The 14,996-nt window shown below is 41.9% G+C and overlaps 2 long non-coding RNA genes across 2 annotated transcripts in view; both read left to right on the plus strand.

The window, feature by feature from the left end:
* The first annotated feature begins 4,112 nt into the window (after positions 1-4,112).
* LOC129636109 (uncharacterized) overlaps positions 4,113-14,996 on the plus strand; it is a 47,449-nt gene continuing 36,565 nt past the window's right edge. The window contains exon 1 of the long non-coding RNA XR_008706652.1: positions 4,113-4,509. This is a non-coding gene — a long non-coding RNA (uncharacterized LOC129636109). The remainder of the gene's footprint in view (positions 4,510-14,996) is intronic.
* LOC129636111 (uncharacterized) overlaps positions 4,520-14,996 on the plus strand; it is a 44,533-nt gene continuing 34,056 nt past the window's right edge. Inside the window, exon 1 of the long non-coding RNA XR_008706654.1 lies at positions 4,520-4,830. This is a non-coding gene — a long non-coding RNA (uncharacterized LOC129636111). The remainder of the gene's footprint in view (positions 4,831-14,996) is intronic.

A 14,996-nucleotide genomic window follows, 5' to 3' on the forward strand; every position in this document is an offset into this window, starting at 1 on the left:
GAATTTCATCACCTCCACTAGCTTTGCTCATAATGCTGCTTCCTAAGGCCTACTTGACTTCACATTCCAGGATGTCTGGCTCTAGGTGAGTGATTGCACCATCGTGATTATCTGGATCATGAAGATCTTTTTTGTATAGTTCTTCTATGTATTCTTGCCACCTCTTCTTAATATCTTCTGCTTCTGTTAGGTGATACCATTTCTGTCCTTTATTGAGCCCATTTTTGCATGAAATGTTCCCTTGGTATCTCTAATTTTCTTGAAGAAATCTCTAGTCTTTCTGATTCTATTGTTTTCCTCTATTTCTTTGCACTGATCCCTTAGGAAGGCTTTCTTATCTCTCCTTGCTATTCTTTGGAACTCTGCATTCAGATGAGTATATCTTTCCTTTTCTCCTTTGCCTTTTGCTTCTCTTCTTTTCTCAGCTATTTGTAAGGCCTCCTCAGACAATGATTTTGCCTTTTTGCATTTCTTTTTCTTGGGGATTAATGGTCTTGATCCCTGCCTCCTATACAATGTCAGGAACCTCCGTCCATAGTTCTTCAGGCACTCTGTCTATCTGATCATGGCATCTGGTCCCATCACTTCATGGCAAATAGATGGGGAAACAGTGACAGACTTTATTTTTCTGGGCTCCAAAATCACTGCAAGTGGTGACTGTAGCCATGAAATTAAAAGACACTACTCCTTGGAAGAAAAGTTATGACCAACCTAGACAGCATATTAAAAAGCAGAGACATTACTTTGCCAACAAAGGTCTGTCTAGTCAAAGCTATGGTTTTTCCAGTAGTCATGTATGGATGTGAGAGTTGGACTATAGAGAAAGCTGAGTACTGAAGAATTGATGCTTTTAAATTGTGGTGTTGGAGAATACTCTTAAGAATCCTTTGGGCAGCAAGGAGATCCAACCAGTCCATCCTAAAGGAAATCAGTCCTGAATATTCATTGGAAGGATTAATGCTGAAGTGGAAACTCTAATACATCTGATATGAAGAACTGACTCATTTGAAGAGACCCTGATGCTGGGAAAGTTTGAAGGCAGGAGGAGAAGGGGACAACAGAGGATGAGATGGTTGCATGGCATCACTGACTCAATGGACATGAGTTTGAATAAACTACGGGAGTTGGTGATGGACAGGGAGGCCTGATGTGCTGCAGTCTGTGGGGTTGCAGAGTCGGACACAACTGAGCGACTGAACTGACGGAATTGATTTGCCATGATCTTCATTTTTTGAATATTGAGGGATTTGGTCTAAACAAGCCCACCCTATTACATCCATAGGCATTTCCCCCAGAGGGCACTTTGCTCACAGAATCCGGCACCTTCATCTTGCATCTCTGGCGGAGTCACCTCTGGTGAGAAAGACTCCATGAAACACAAGAGACCTACCTAGGTTTGTATAACCTGTAGTTGCCCAGACCTACAGGGCTGTCCTTTCCCACAGAACACCTTTTAAGATGCCATGATATCCAGGGTAGGAAACCCCTTGATGGCCTTTTTTTCCATTTTAGCCTTTAGGGTTGGGTCCTTCCCTGCCACCCGTCTCCTGGCCAGGCTCTGACCCCTGGGATCCTAAGCGCATGGTCCCATCGGGTGTGTGCAAAAGGGCTGGGCTGAGCCTGAACCACCATGGCCTCCCCAGGAGCCGAGATCAGCTGCTCAGTTTTAAGCTAAGGCTAAACCTCCTCCCCTAGGACAAAAGGGGTGTGGGGAGTCTGATTTCAATAAAAGCAGGGTATAGTGAATGCCATCGGTCTGGTTAAATGCATTTCTCCAGCACCTACTGTGTGCCAGGCACTGACTAGAGGTCACTTTAGGGCACATTTTCTCCTCAAAGAAGTTCTCACTGCTTTGGAAGGTGCAGTATTGATCCAGGAAGGACAGTGCCGTGTCTGGCTCATCGTTTCTGTGGATCAGCCACACCGGGGGGCTCATTCTCCAGCACCTCCCTCCTCAGGTAGTACAGGACAGGGTCTGAGCCAGGCTGAGTCAGGACAAACACAGTGACACAGAGGGTGGGGTTGGAACTTGGGAAGAGAGGTGACCGGTCACTGCTGTCCTGGGGCCTGCCCCCAGCCCCCGTCTGTCTCACTGAGGTCCTGCTAAATCACAAAGGCTGATTTCTCCAGAAGCTGTTGTCTCCTAGATTCTCACTGTTAAAAATAGGCGGAGAGCTGTAGAAACCCGACAACATGAGATTTTAGAGACAGTTCTAGTCATTTGGCACATACACACTGCTATATACAAAATAGACAACTAAAATATGACCTACTGTACAGCATAGGGAACTCTACTCAATACTCTGTGATGGCCTATATGTGAAAAGAATCTTAAAAAGAATGGATATATGTACATGTATAACTGATTCAATTTGCTGTACGTCTGAAATCAACTCAACATTGTAAATCAGCTATAATCCAACAAAAACTTTTTAAAAATTAATGTATACCATTGATGCTTCTGAACTGTGGTGTTGGAGAAGACTCTTGAGAGTCCCTTGGACAGCAAGGAGATCAAACCAGTCAATCCTAAAGGAAATCAGCCCTGAATATTCACTGGAAGGGCAGGTGCTGAAGCTGAAGCTCCAATACTTTGGCCACCTGATGCGAAGAGCTGACTCATTAGAATGCTGGGAAAGAGTGAAGGCAAGAGGAGAAGGGGATAACAGGGGATAAGATGGTTGGATGGCATCACTGACTCAATGACAGGAGTTTGAGCAAGCTCTGGGAGATGGGGAAGGACAGGGATGCCTGGCATGCTGCAGTCCATGTGGTCGCAAAGAGTTGGACATGACTGAGTGACTGAACAAGTAGTCATTTGGATAGATATTTGCTCTAAAGACCTGCAATGTCTGTCATAATTAAAGTCAGGTGTTCCCTGGCAGATTCATTCCTGTTAGAAGCAAATTATTTCACGGTCTTCAAAAAAATAAGTTGCTATTTCCAGTGGGTTTGGAGGCATTCAGAGATGTTACTACAAAGTCTTGAGGATCCTCGCCACTGGAATCCAAATTCCTTGTTAGGCTGACAAGCAGCATGCAACTGGGGGTGGGGTGGGCTGCCAGATTCTCTCCCACTCATCAGGAAGGGTGATGTGGCTGGGATTTCCAGGGTTAACTCAGGGTCTTGGGCCTCGCTATGGAGTAACCAAATTCTGCTGGGGGCTTTCAGCTGGGGTTCTCAGATGTAGGTGAAATGTATTTTTCACTTTGGGATTATCTGATTCTGGCCTTTTTTCTTTTTTTGCCAAAGTATTGCTGCTGCTAAGTCACTTCAGTCATGTCTGACTCTGTGCAACCCCATAGACGGCAGCTCACCAGGCTCCCCTGTCCTTGGGATTCTCCAGGCAAGAACACTGGAGTGGGTTGCCATTTCCTTCTCCAATGCATGCAAGTGAAAAGTGAAGGTGAAGTCGCTCAGTCGTGTCCGACTCTTAGCGACCCCATGGACTGCAGCCCACCAGGCCAAAGTGTTATAACTGTAAATTGTAGATGACTGATAATGCAAAATGATTCTTGTCTAAAGACATGCAAATAACTTTTCATGTTATTTGGAAGCTGGAGAGAGAAGTTCCCTCCGCCCCTCACCCCCACCTCAACCCGGGAGAATTTTGGATTCACTTGCAAGTTAATTTCAATAATATCCCTCGGGGGCCCCCACCTCCCTCCCACCATTACACCCCCAGCAGTAGCACTCGCAGAATCCTGGGCTGGTGGGGGAGGGGGCAGACACGATGTTCTTCCCGTTTCCTGCACCCTCCTCTGCAGAGCTCTTGGCAAGGGGTCCCCGACGGGGCTTGCGGATGTTCTGGGGAGCCAGGCTTGGCGCCCTAGACGGCGGGCGGCGAGGACCGTCCCTAGTGCGCCCTGGGTGGGTAGTGCCGTGGGCCTGGAGTCAGAGGGGCTGTGGGCAAGGGCCCAGGCAGGGCACTGGGCCGAGGCACCCCTGCCGGGTGAGTCTGAGTTGGGGCGAGGAAGTGCAGAGAAGGGGTCTGGTTGCTAGGTGGCGTGAGGAGGAGTCCAGGAGGAGGGACCTGCAGCACGCTGGGCACCCAGGTGTTTCCATTTCAGGACCTCCCGCAGGCACTTTGAGATTCTGCCGGATCTGGTTTCTTCTGGGAAGACCGGCGAAGGTAGCGGTGCCTTGGGTAGGACTCAGCCGTCTCTGAGCCTCCTCTCCACCTTGCTGCATTCCAGCCTGGCCTCTGCTTGCTCCTCCATCAGGACCCCACTTACAACCGCCAGCCCTCCTTCACCAGGCCCACCCTTGGCCCTCAGGTGATCTTCGTGGTGTTCAAACGCGAGAACATTCCCTGATGGAGGGGCTTGGGTGTAGGGACCCGCTCTCCCCTCGCAGGGTGCTGGCTGTTGGGTTATTTTTTCAACGAGAAAGCAACACGTTGACGCTATTCTTCCGAGGAAAGACTCCAAGAGTAGGAGTGGTATCAACTGGGACGAATTCGAGACACCTCACAGCTGCTGGCAGCAACAACTGGACCCAAGACTGTGGGTGAGTGCCTGGGATTCTTTTTTTTTTTTTCGCTTATATGTGTTTGTTTGCACGTGTTTATTTCTTTCCCCCCCTAAAGCCTACTGCAAGAACTGCGTTAAAATGACTAATCCCTAGCTTTTTCTGGATTAGAGCACTCAGTATGGGTAGCCCACCATGCCTTAGGGCCAGCTGTAACCTGTGTACTCATTAGTATGCCTTGGGTTCTGAAAGTAAGGGCTGTCTTCCCCTTGAGACTGGCTTGTGCTGTGATGAAGGAGATTGGCTGCAACTGGATGGCGGAAGATGGCCAAGGCTGATAACACCAGGTATTTTTATCAGGTGGGCTCCCATTCCATTCTTCTGAATTCCTCTGCCAACCTGACATACCTCATTTTTTGATTTGAAAATTTTGGGTTGCTGCAGACGTTGACCTTTCCAGATATAGGCTTTATGCCCTTGTAACCTGTGCTGGTATCCTAGGCTTTGGCCCCTGGGTCTCTGGGCATCCTAGAAGGTGATAGGCTCCTGGTATTCGTGTGTGAAGTTCTTTCCCCTGACTGAGCATCGCATGATTCTGCCCCTTGCACCTCCTTTGGGACAAAGCCTGGTTCCTCCTTTCTGGGACCCTGGGAAGAACCACCACCGCAGTGTGGCTCTGATAGGTGCCATGAGTTAGACTCTGTGCTGAAGGGTCTGGGTAGAGGCACCCAAATGCCTCGTCAACTAGTTGTCTGTTGGCACTGTGCTTTACTTAGCTTCTTGCTTTGAGATACCAGATCAAGAGGTCATCTTGTTAACATGATTGTGGCAAACTTGCTTTGACATGGTATCCTAAGATTGAGCAGAAAAAAGTGGCAATGTGAGGGTGAGAGGGTGGTGGATCCTGACTCGATGTGACACAGCAGCCCACATCTAACCCTGAGATTAATTACTCAAGTGGGATCAGGTTTATAGGCAAATAACAATTACAATAATAATTATAAATATTATACATATAAATTATATAATTTTAAAGTATGAACAGTATCATAAATTATGCATCTGTCTAAAAACCAAACAAGCATGTAAGCAGTAAAAAGAAAACAATAGAAAAATTATACAACCTGAACAGTAGAGAAAAAACAGAGTAAAAAGTAATTTAAAAAACCCTACGGACCTGTGTATTATATTAATAAAAACAGATCAAACACTTGTTTAACTGGAGCCTCAGAAGATGAGAAAGAGTGCAGGATTGAAAAGGTATTAAAAAAAAAATTACAGCTGAAAATGTCCCAAATTTGAAAAAAATAGTCTACAGATTCAAGAAACTGAGCGAGTCCCCAGTACGATAAGCCCAAAGAAAGACAAACCAAAACATATCATAATAAAAATTCTTCAAGCTAAAAACAAAGAATTCTTTATCAATTACAGAAAAATGACCCCATATCCATAAAGGAAAAATAATTCAAATGACAGTGGATTTCTCATTAGAAATCAGAGGCCAGAGGAAGTGGTACAACATTTTTCAAGTGCTAGAATTGTCAACCCCAAATTCTATATCCACTGAAAATATCCACTAGGAATGAAAGGTAAATTAGGATATTCTCAGATGAAAAAACAACTAAGAGAATCTGTTCCCAGGAGAAGTACTCTAAAAGATTGGCTAAAGGAAGTTCTTAAAACAGAAAGTAAATGATAAAAGGAGGAGTCTTAATACCTACCTTATATCTTACACAAAAATTAACTTAAAAAAAATCAAGGAGCTACAATTATGAGACTCTTAGAAGAAAACTTAGGAGTAAATCTGTGTGACCTTTAATTTGGCAATGGTTTCTTTCTTTTATTTTTTTTTTTTTAAAGTTTATTGGAGTATAGTGTTGTGTTAGTTTCAGGTATACAGCAAAGGGAATCTGTTATGCACATACATATTAATCCTTTTTCAGATTTTTTTCCCATGTAAGTATTTATAGTATATTGAATAGAGTTCCCTGTGCTATACAATAGGTCCTTGTTGATTATCTGTTTTATACATAGTAATGTGTGTATGTCAGTCCCAAGTGCCTGATTTATCCCCCCTCTTCCACATTTCCCCTCTGTTAACCATAAGTTTGTTTTTTATATCTGTGAGTCTGTTTTGCAAATAGGGGCTTCCCTGGTGGCTCAGATGGTAAAACGTCTGCCTGCAATGTGGGAGACCCAGCTTCGATTCCTGGGTCGGGAAGATCCCCTGGAGAAGGAAATGGCAATCCACTCCAGCACTCTTGCCTGGAAAATCCCATGGACGGAAGAGCCTGATAGGCTATAGTCCATGGGGTCGCAAAGAGTCAGACACGACTGAGCGACTTCACTTTCACTTTCACTTTTATAAATAAGTTCATTTGTATCATTTTTAAAAATCAGACTCCTTATATGAGTGGTATCAGTTCCTTATCTTTCTCTAGCTTCTCTTAGGATGATAATCGCTAGGTGCAGCCATGTTGCTGCAAATGACATTGTTTCATTCTTTTCTATGGCTGCGTAATAGTCCACTGTGTATGTATACCACGTTTTCTCTATCTGTTCCTCCTTCAGTGGACATTTAGTTTGCTTCCATGTTTTGGCTATTGTAAATAGTGCTGAAGTGAACATGCTGCTGCTGCTACATCGCTTTAGTCGTGTCCGACTCTGTGCAACCCCATAGATGGCAGCCCACCAGGCTTCCCGTCCCTGGGATTCTCCAGGCAAGAACACTGGAGTGAACATAAGGGTGCACATATTTTTTTTGAATTATGTGTTTTTCCCCAAATACATGCCCAGGAGTGGGACTACTGGATCACATGGCAGTTCTATTTTTTCAGTTTTTTAAGGAAGCTCCATACTGTTCTCCACAGTGGTTCTACAGCAGTGGTTGTACCAATTTACCTTCCCACCAACATTGTAGGAGGGTCCCCTTTACTCCACATACTCGCTAGCATTTATGGTTTGTAGACTTTTTGATGATGGCCATTCTGACTGATTTGAAGTGATACTTCACTGTAGTTTTGATTTGCATTTCTCTGATAATGATGTTGAGCATCTTTTCATATCCTTTTGGCCATCTGAATGTCTTCTTTGGAGAACTGTCTATTTAGATCTGCCCATTTTTTTGGACTAGATTGTTTTTTGACATAGACTGGCATGAAATATTTGTAAATTTTGGAGATTTTTCCCTTGTCAGTTGCATCATTTGCAAATATTTTCTCCTATGGGTTGTCTTTTTATGGTTTCCTTTGTTATGCAAAAGCTTTTAAGTTTAATTAGGTCCCATTGTTTTATTTTGTTTTTATTTTCATTACTCTAGGAAGTGAATCCAAAAAGATATTTCTGTGATTTGTGTCAGTGTTCTGCCTATGTTTTCCTCTAGGAGTTTTATAGTGTCCATCCTTACATTTAGGTGTGTACTAAATGTATGTTTATTTCTGTGTATGATGTTAGAGAATGTTCTAATTTCACTTTTTACATGTAGCTGTCCAGTTTTACCAGCACCATTTTTCGAAGTGACTGTCTTTTCTTCATTGTGTATTCTTGCTTCCTTTGTCAAAGATAAGTTGCCCATAGGTGTGTGGGTTTATTTCTGGACTTTCTATGCTGTTTCATTGATCTGTATTTCTGTTTGAGGGCCAGTACCATATTGTTTTGATGACTGTAGCTTTGTAGTGTAGTCTCAAGTCAGGGAGACTGATTCCTCCAGTACCATTTTTCTTTCTCAGGATTGTTATGCGGGATCTTATGTGTTTCCACACAAATTTTTAAAAATTTTGTTCAAGTTCTGGGAAAAATTCCAATTGGTAATTTTATAGGGATTGCCTTGAATCTGTAGATTGCCTTGGACAGTATAGTCATTTTGACAATATTGAATCCTCCAGTCCAAGAGCATGATATATCTTTTCATCTGTCTGTGTCATCTCCTATTTCTTTCATTAGAATCTTACTGTTTTCAGAGTATAGGTCTTTTGCCTCTTTAGGTAGGTTTATTTCTTGGTAGTTTATTGTTTTCGATGAGATGGTAAATGGGACTGTTTCCTTAATTTCCCTTTCTGATCTTTCATTGTTAATGTATAGGCATTAAAGAGATTTCAGTGTATCAATTTTATATCCTGCAGCTTTACCAAATTCATTGAATTCTAGTAGTTTGCTGGTAACATCTTCAGGATTTTCTGTGTACAGTATCATATCACCAGCAAATGGTGACAATTTTTAGTTTGTTCTTCTATAATAAGTCTTGTTCTTTTCCAATTTGGATTTCTTTTTATTTCTTTTTCTTCTCTAATTGCCATAGCTAGGAATTCCAAAACTATGTTGAATAAAAGTGGCAAGAGTGGACATCCTCGTCTTGTTCCTGATCTTAGATGAAATACTTTCCACTTGGCACCATTGGGAATGATGTGGGTTTGTCATAGATGGCCTTTATTATGTTGAGGTAAGTTCCCTCCATGCCCACTTTCTGCCGAGTTTTTGTCATAAATGGGTGTTGATTTTGGTCATAAGCTTTTTTTGCATCAATGAAATGATCATATGGCTCTCGTTCTTCAGTTTGTTCATGTAGTCTATCACATGAATAGATTTGCAGATATTGAAAAAAAAATCCTTGCATCCCTGGGATAAATCACACTTGATCATGGTGTATGATCCTTTTAATGTATTGCTGAATTTGGATTGTCAGTATTTTGTTGAGTATTTTTGCATCTTAAACACAGATGCAAAAATACAAAAATACCAACAATCCAAATTCATCAGTGATATTGGCTTGTAATTTTCTTGTGCTTTCTTTGTTTATGGTATCAGGGTGATGGTGGCCTCATAGAATGAGCTTGGAAGTATTCCTTCCTCAGCACTTTTTTTTGAAGTAGTTTCAAAAGGATAGGTATTACTCTCTTCTAAGTTTGATAGAATTCACTTGTGTATTCTGGACCTTTGTTGGGAATTTTTAAGTCACTGTTTCAATTTCAGGACTTGTGATTGGTCTATTGAGGTGCTCCTATTATCGGATGCACATATGTTTATGGTTGTTATGTCTTCTTGGATTGATCCCTTGATCGTTATGTAGTGTCCTTCTTTGTATTTTGTAACAGTCTTTATATAAAAGTCTGTATTGTCCGATATGAGTGTTGCTGCTCCAGGTTTCTTTTGATTTCCGTTTGCATGATATGCCATTTTCCATCCCCTCACTTTTGCTCTGTATGTGTTCCTGCTGCACTCTGTATGAGTCTCTTGTAGACAGCATACATATGGGTCTTGATTCTTTGTATCCATTCAGCCAGTCTATGTCTTTTGTTTGGGGGCGTTTAATCTGATTACATTTAAAGTAATTTTTGATATGTATGTTCTGACTGCCATTTTGTTAACCATTTTGAATTTGATTTTTCTAGGGGCTTTTTCCCCCCCTTCCTGTTTTATTCTCTTCTCTTGTAACTTGATGACTATCTTTAGTGTTATGTTTGGATTTCATTTTCTCTTTTGTGTGTTTTTCTACAGTAGATTTTTGAAGTTACCATGAGGTTTTAATATAGCAGTTTATACATAGAGAAGATTGTTTTAAGTAGCTAGTCTTTGAATTTCAAATGCATTTGTAGTTATCTGTATTTGTACACTCCTTCTCTCACGATCGCTTGTTTTGATACTATATTTGTGTGTGGACGTTTTCCCACCACTTTTACTGTGTTTGCCTTTACTGGTGATCTTTCCCATTCACAGTTTTCCTATTTCTAGTTGTGGCCTTATTTTCCCACCTAGAGAAGTTTCTTTAGCATTTCTTGTAAAGCTGGTTTGGTGGTACTGAATTCTCCTAGCTTTTGCTTGTTTATAACATTTTTGACTTCTCTGTCAAATCTAAATGAGAGCTGTGCTGGGTACAGTATTCATGGTTGTAGGTTTTTCCCTTTCATCACTTTTAAATATGTTTTGCCATTCCCTTCTGCCCTACCAAGTTTCTCAGGAGAAGTCAGCTGGTAACCTTATGGGGAGTCCCTTGTATGTTATTTGTTGCTTTTAATATTTTTTCTTTGTCTTTAATTTTTGTCTATTTGATTAACATGGGTCTCATTGTACTCTGTCTTTGGTTTATCTTGTATGGGACTCTCTGTGCTTCTTGAACTTGAGTCAGTGTTTCCCTTCTCATGTTAGAGAAGTTTCCAGCTATAATCTCTTCAAATATTTTCTCAGGCTGTTTCTCTCTGTCTCCTCCTTCTGGAACCTCTCTAATGTGAATGTTGGTGTGTTCTATGTTGTCCCAGAGGTCTCCGAGACATTTCTTTTCATTCTTTTTTCTTTATTTTGTTCCACAGCAGAGATTTCCATCACTCTGACTTCCAGCTCACTTATTGGTTCTTCTGCCCCATTTATTCTGTTATTTATTTCTTTCTAATTTCAGTTATTGTTCTTTTCTGTATGTTCATTAGTTCTTCTTGGTCTTTCTTAAGGTTATTCTAGGTCTTTATTATTTCTTGTCTCTTCTCAATCTGTGCCTCCATTCTTCTCCTGATCTCTTGGGTCATCTTTACCATTACTACTTTAAATCATTTTCAGGTAAGTTGCCTATCTCCATTTCACTTAGTTGTTCTTGTGGGTTTTTATCTTGTTCTTTCATCTGGAACGTATTTCTCTGCCATTTCATTTTCCCTGACTTTCTCTGTGGTCTCCTTTTCACAGGCTGTAGGATCATAGCTTCTCTTGCTTTTGGTGTCTGCCCCCTGGTGGGTGAGGTAGGTACTGGTGCTTGTGAGGTTTCTCGTGGGCAGGACTGGTCCCTGCCCACTGGTGGGTGGAGCTGGGTCTTGTTCCTCCTGTGGGCAGGGCCGTGTCAAGGGGTGCCTTTAGAGGTAGCTAGGTGCTCAGGAAGCCTGTTTGTGATGGGTGGGGCTGTGTTTCCTATCTTGCTTGTTGTTTGGTCTGAAGCATTCTAGCACTGGAGCTGCTAGGCTATTGACTAAGGCCAGATTTTGATGCCGAAATGGCAACCTCACACCAGTCAATATTCTCTGGGGCTTCTGCCACTAGTGTCCTTGGCTGCCCCCTACCAGTAAGCCACAGCTGACCCCTGCCTCCCCAGGAGACCCTCCAAGACTTACAGGTAGGTCAGCCCAGGATCCTATGGAATGACTAATTTGTGTGGGGGCCCAGCATACATGAAACCTCTGTACCCGCAAGAGTGGTGTTTCTGTTTCCCCCAGTCCTGTGGAACTCCCACAGTTAAAACCCACTGGCCTTCAAAGCCAAATGTTCTAGAGATTCCCCCTCCCTATGCCAGTCCCTCAGGCTGTGGAGCCTGATGTGTGGGGCTCAGGACTCTTACTCTTTTGGCGAGCCTCTGTGATATAATTATTTTCCAGTTTGCGGGTCACCCACACAGTGGGTATGAGATTTGATTATGTCACAAAAGCGCCCCTCCTACCATTTCATTGTGGCTTCCTCTTTATCTTTTGAAAATCTTTTTTGGTAGGTTCCAGTCTTTGTTCAGTCGTGAGTTGTGATTTTGGTGTTCTCCTGAGAGGAAGTGAGCTCAAGTCCTCTTACTGCACCATCTTGTCGGGAATCAAGGGGCTGCTTTTAGTTTGGATACTTGCTGCCTCTTTCCTCGGTGTGTGCTGGCTGTTATTCCCTTCATCTGGGGTGTGCAGGTGTGGCGGCCCTTGTACACTCTCGAGACAGCAGGCGTAGCACTTGACACCTCCTTGCGGGCCTCGTATAGGCAGTTGTGGCTCACACACTCCTGGGACAGTGGAGACAGCACCTGGAGCCTGCTCGTGGGTCTCACAGCAGTGTGGGAGGCCCGGGCTGGCCTCTGGATCCTGCAATGGTGGTGGCAACTCGCGCCTGTCCCCAGAGCTCCTGTAGGCAGTGTCTTGTTGCTTGAGAGCACGCATGGGGAAAGAAGCTCTTACGGTGGTCCTACCCTTATGCTCATGCACCATCCCCCAAAATGGCACCTGACCTCTCTGGCAGGCCCAGACCTTTCCGAGTACACTCTCAGTTGCGACTCTTACATTGCTGGTAGCAATGTAAAATGGTGCAACTGCTTTGAAAAATGGTTTGGCAGGTACTCAAAAAAAAATAAACATAGAATTATTGTATGACCCAGCAATTTCACTTCTAGAAAAATGTCCCACAAAATTTTGTACATAAATGTTCACAGCTGCATTATTCATAATCAAAAGCGGAAACAACTCAAATGTCTGTTAACTCATGAATGGGTAAATCAAATGTAGTATATCCACACAATGAAATATTATTTGGCAATAGAAAGGAATGAAGTACTGATACATATTACAGCATGGATGAATCTTGAAAATGTAAGCAAAATGAAAGAAGCCAATCAGAAAACACTGTATACTGTAAGATTCCATTTATATAATATCTTCAGAATAGGCAAATCTGTAGAGAGAAAAAGTAGATTAGTGGTTGCTTAGGACTCGAGGAGTGATGGCTAAAGAACTTGGGATTTCTTTCTGAAGTGATAAAAATATTCTACAATTGTGATGGAGGTTGCACAACTTTGTTAATATATTAAAAACTAGTGAATTGTATACTTGCAATGAGTAAATTGTATTATGTGAATTACATTACAATAAAGCTGTTACCATTTCAATAAAGCTCTTTAGTTTTCTAAATTATGTTTGGTTAAAGCAAAAATTATTACATTTTCTGATGTGGTTCTCAGTATATGTAGAGAAAATAGCTATGACAATCCAAATGTAAACAGGGAACAGTAAAAGGGATCAAAGGGAGGTAACTTTTTTTTGGTAAGTAAATCACATAAATTTCTCAATGTTCCTATAAAAGTCTTGGACTGCAGAGACTCAGTAATTAATATTCAGTAAACACAGAGAATGTTTGTTTTCACTTCCCTCAGAAACCAGCTCTGCAGGCAACTGTTTCCCTAATAGTAGAGCTAATTGCGTCCATCCAACAGCCTCCTTTTATCCCCCCAGGAACAAAAAAGTTGCATTTCAGGATAAATATCTAGATTTGAGCATTGTTTTTTCAGGTAATGGCTTTTGAAATTTCAAAAGGGATGAACCCAGGACACACAGACATTTGTGTATTGTAAAAGTTGAGAATTGGGCTTATTTGGATCCTTGAGATATTTACTTCAAAGTGTTAGAGTTAAGACATTTCCAAGGAGAATCTCAGAAAGGGAGAGACGTAGCTGCTCTTTCTGCATGTTAAATGGCCAAAATTCACTTCTCTGTGTTTCTCACTTATAATGTAAACTTTGCATGTGTCTTTATTATTTTTTTATATAAATTTATTTATTTTAATTGGAGGCTAATTACTTTATAATATTGTATTGGTTTTGTCATACATCAACATGAATCTGCCACGGGTGTACACATGTTCCCCATCCTAAACCCCCTCCCACCTCCCTCCCCATACCATCCCTCTGGGTCATCCCAGTGCACCAGCCCCGAGCATCCTGTATCATTCATCAAACCTGGACTGGCAATTCGTTTCACATATGATATTATACATGTTTCAATGCCATTCTCCCAATCATCCTACCCTCACCCTCTCCCACAGAGTCCAAAAGACTGTTCTATACATCTGTGTCTCTTTTGCTGTCTCACATACAGGGTTATCGTTACCATCTTTCTAAATTCCATATATATATATATATGTGTGTGTGTGTGTGTGTTAGTATACTGTATTGGTGTTTTTCTTTCTGGCTTACTTCACTCTGTATAATAGGCTCCAGTTTCATCCACCTCATTAGAACTGATTCAAATGCATTCTTTTTAATGGCTGAGTAATACTCCATTGTGTATGTGTACCACAGCTTTCTTAGCCATTCGTCTGCTGATGGACATCTAGGTTGCTTCCATGTCCTGGCTATTATAAACAGTGCTGCGATGAACATTGGGGTACACGTGTCTCTTTCCCTTCTGGTTTCCTCAGTGTGTATGCCCAGCAGTGAGATTGCTGGGTCATATGGCAGTTTTATTTCCAGTTTTTTAAGGAATCTCCACACTGTTCTCCATAGTGGCTGTACTAGTTTGCATTCCCACCAACAGTGTAAGATGGTTCCCTTTTCTCCACACCCTCTCCAGCATTTATTGCTTGTAGACTTTTGGATAGTAGCCATTCTGACTGGCGTGAAATTGTACCTCATTGTGGCTTTGATTTGCATTTCTCTGATAATGAGTGATGTTGAGCATCTTTTCATGTGTTTGTTAGCCATCTGTATGTCTTCTTTGGAGAAATGTTCTGTTTAGTTCTTTGGCCCATTTTTTGATTGGGTCATTTATGTTTCTGGAATTGTCTTTTCACCTTGCTTATAGTTTCCTTTGTTGTGCAGAAGTTTTTAATTTTAATTAGGTCTCATTTGTTTGTTTTTGCTTTTATTTCCAATGTTCTGGGAGGTGGGTCATAGAGGATCCTGCTATGATTTATGTCGGACAGTGTTTTGCCTATGTTCTCCTCTAGGAGTTTTATAGTTTCTAGTCTTACGTTTAGATCTTTAATCCATTTTGAGTTTATTTTTGTGTATGGTGTTATAAAGTGTTCTAGTTTCA

Source organism: Bubalus kerabau, chromosome 21 (genome assembly GCF_029407905.1).
Source record: "Bubalus kerabau isolate K-KA32 ecotype Philippines breed swamp buffalo chromosome 21, PCC_UOA_SB_1v2, whole genome shotgun sequence".
In the NCBI taxonomy this organism is placed as follows: domain Eukaryota; kingdom Metazoa; phylum Chordata; class Mammalia; order Artiodactyla; family Bovidae; genus Bubalus; species Bubalus kerabau.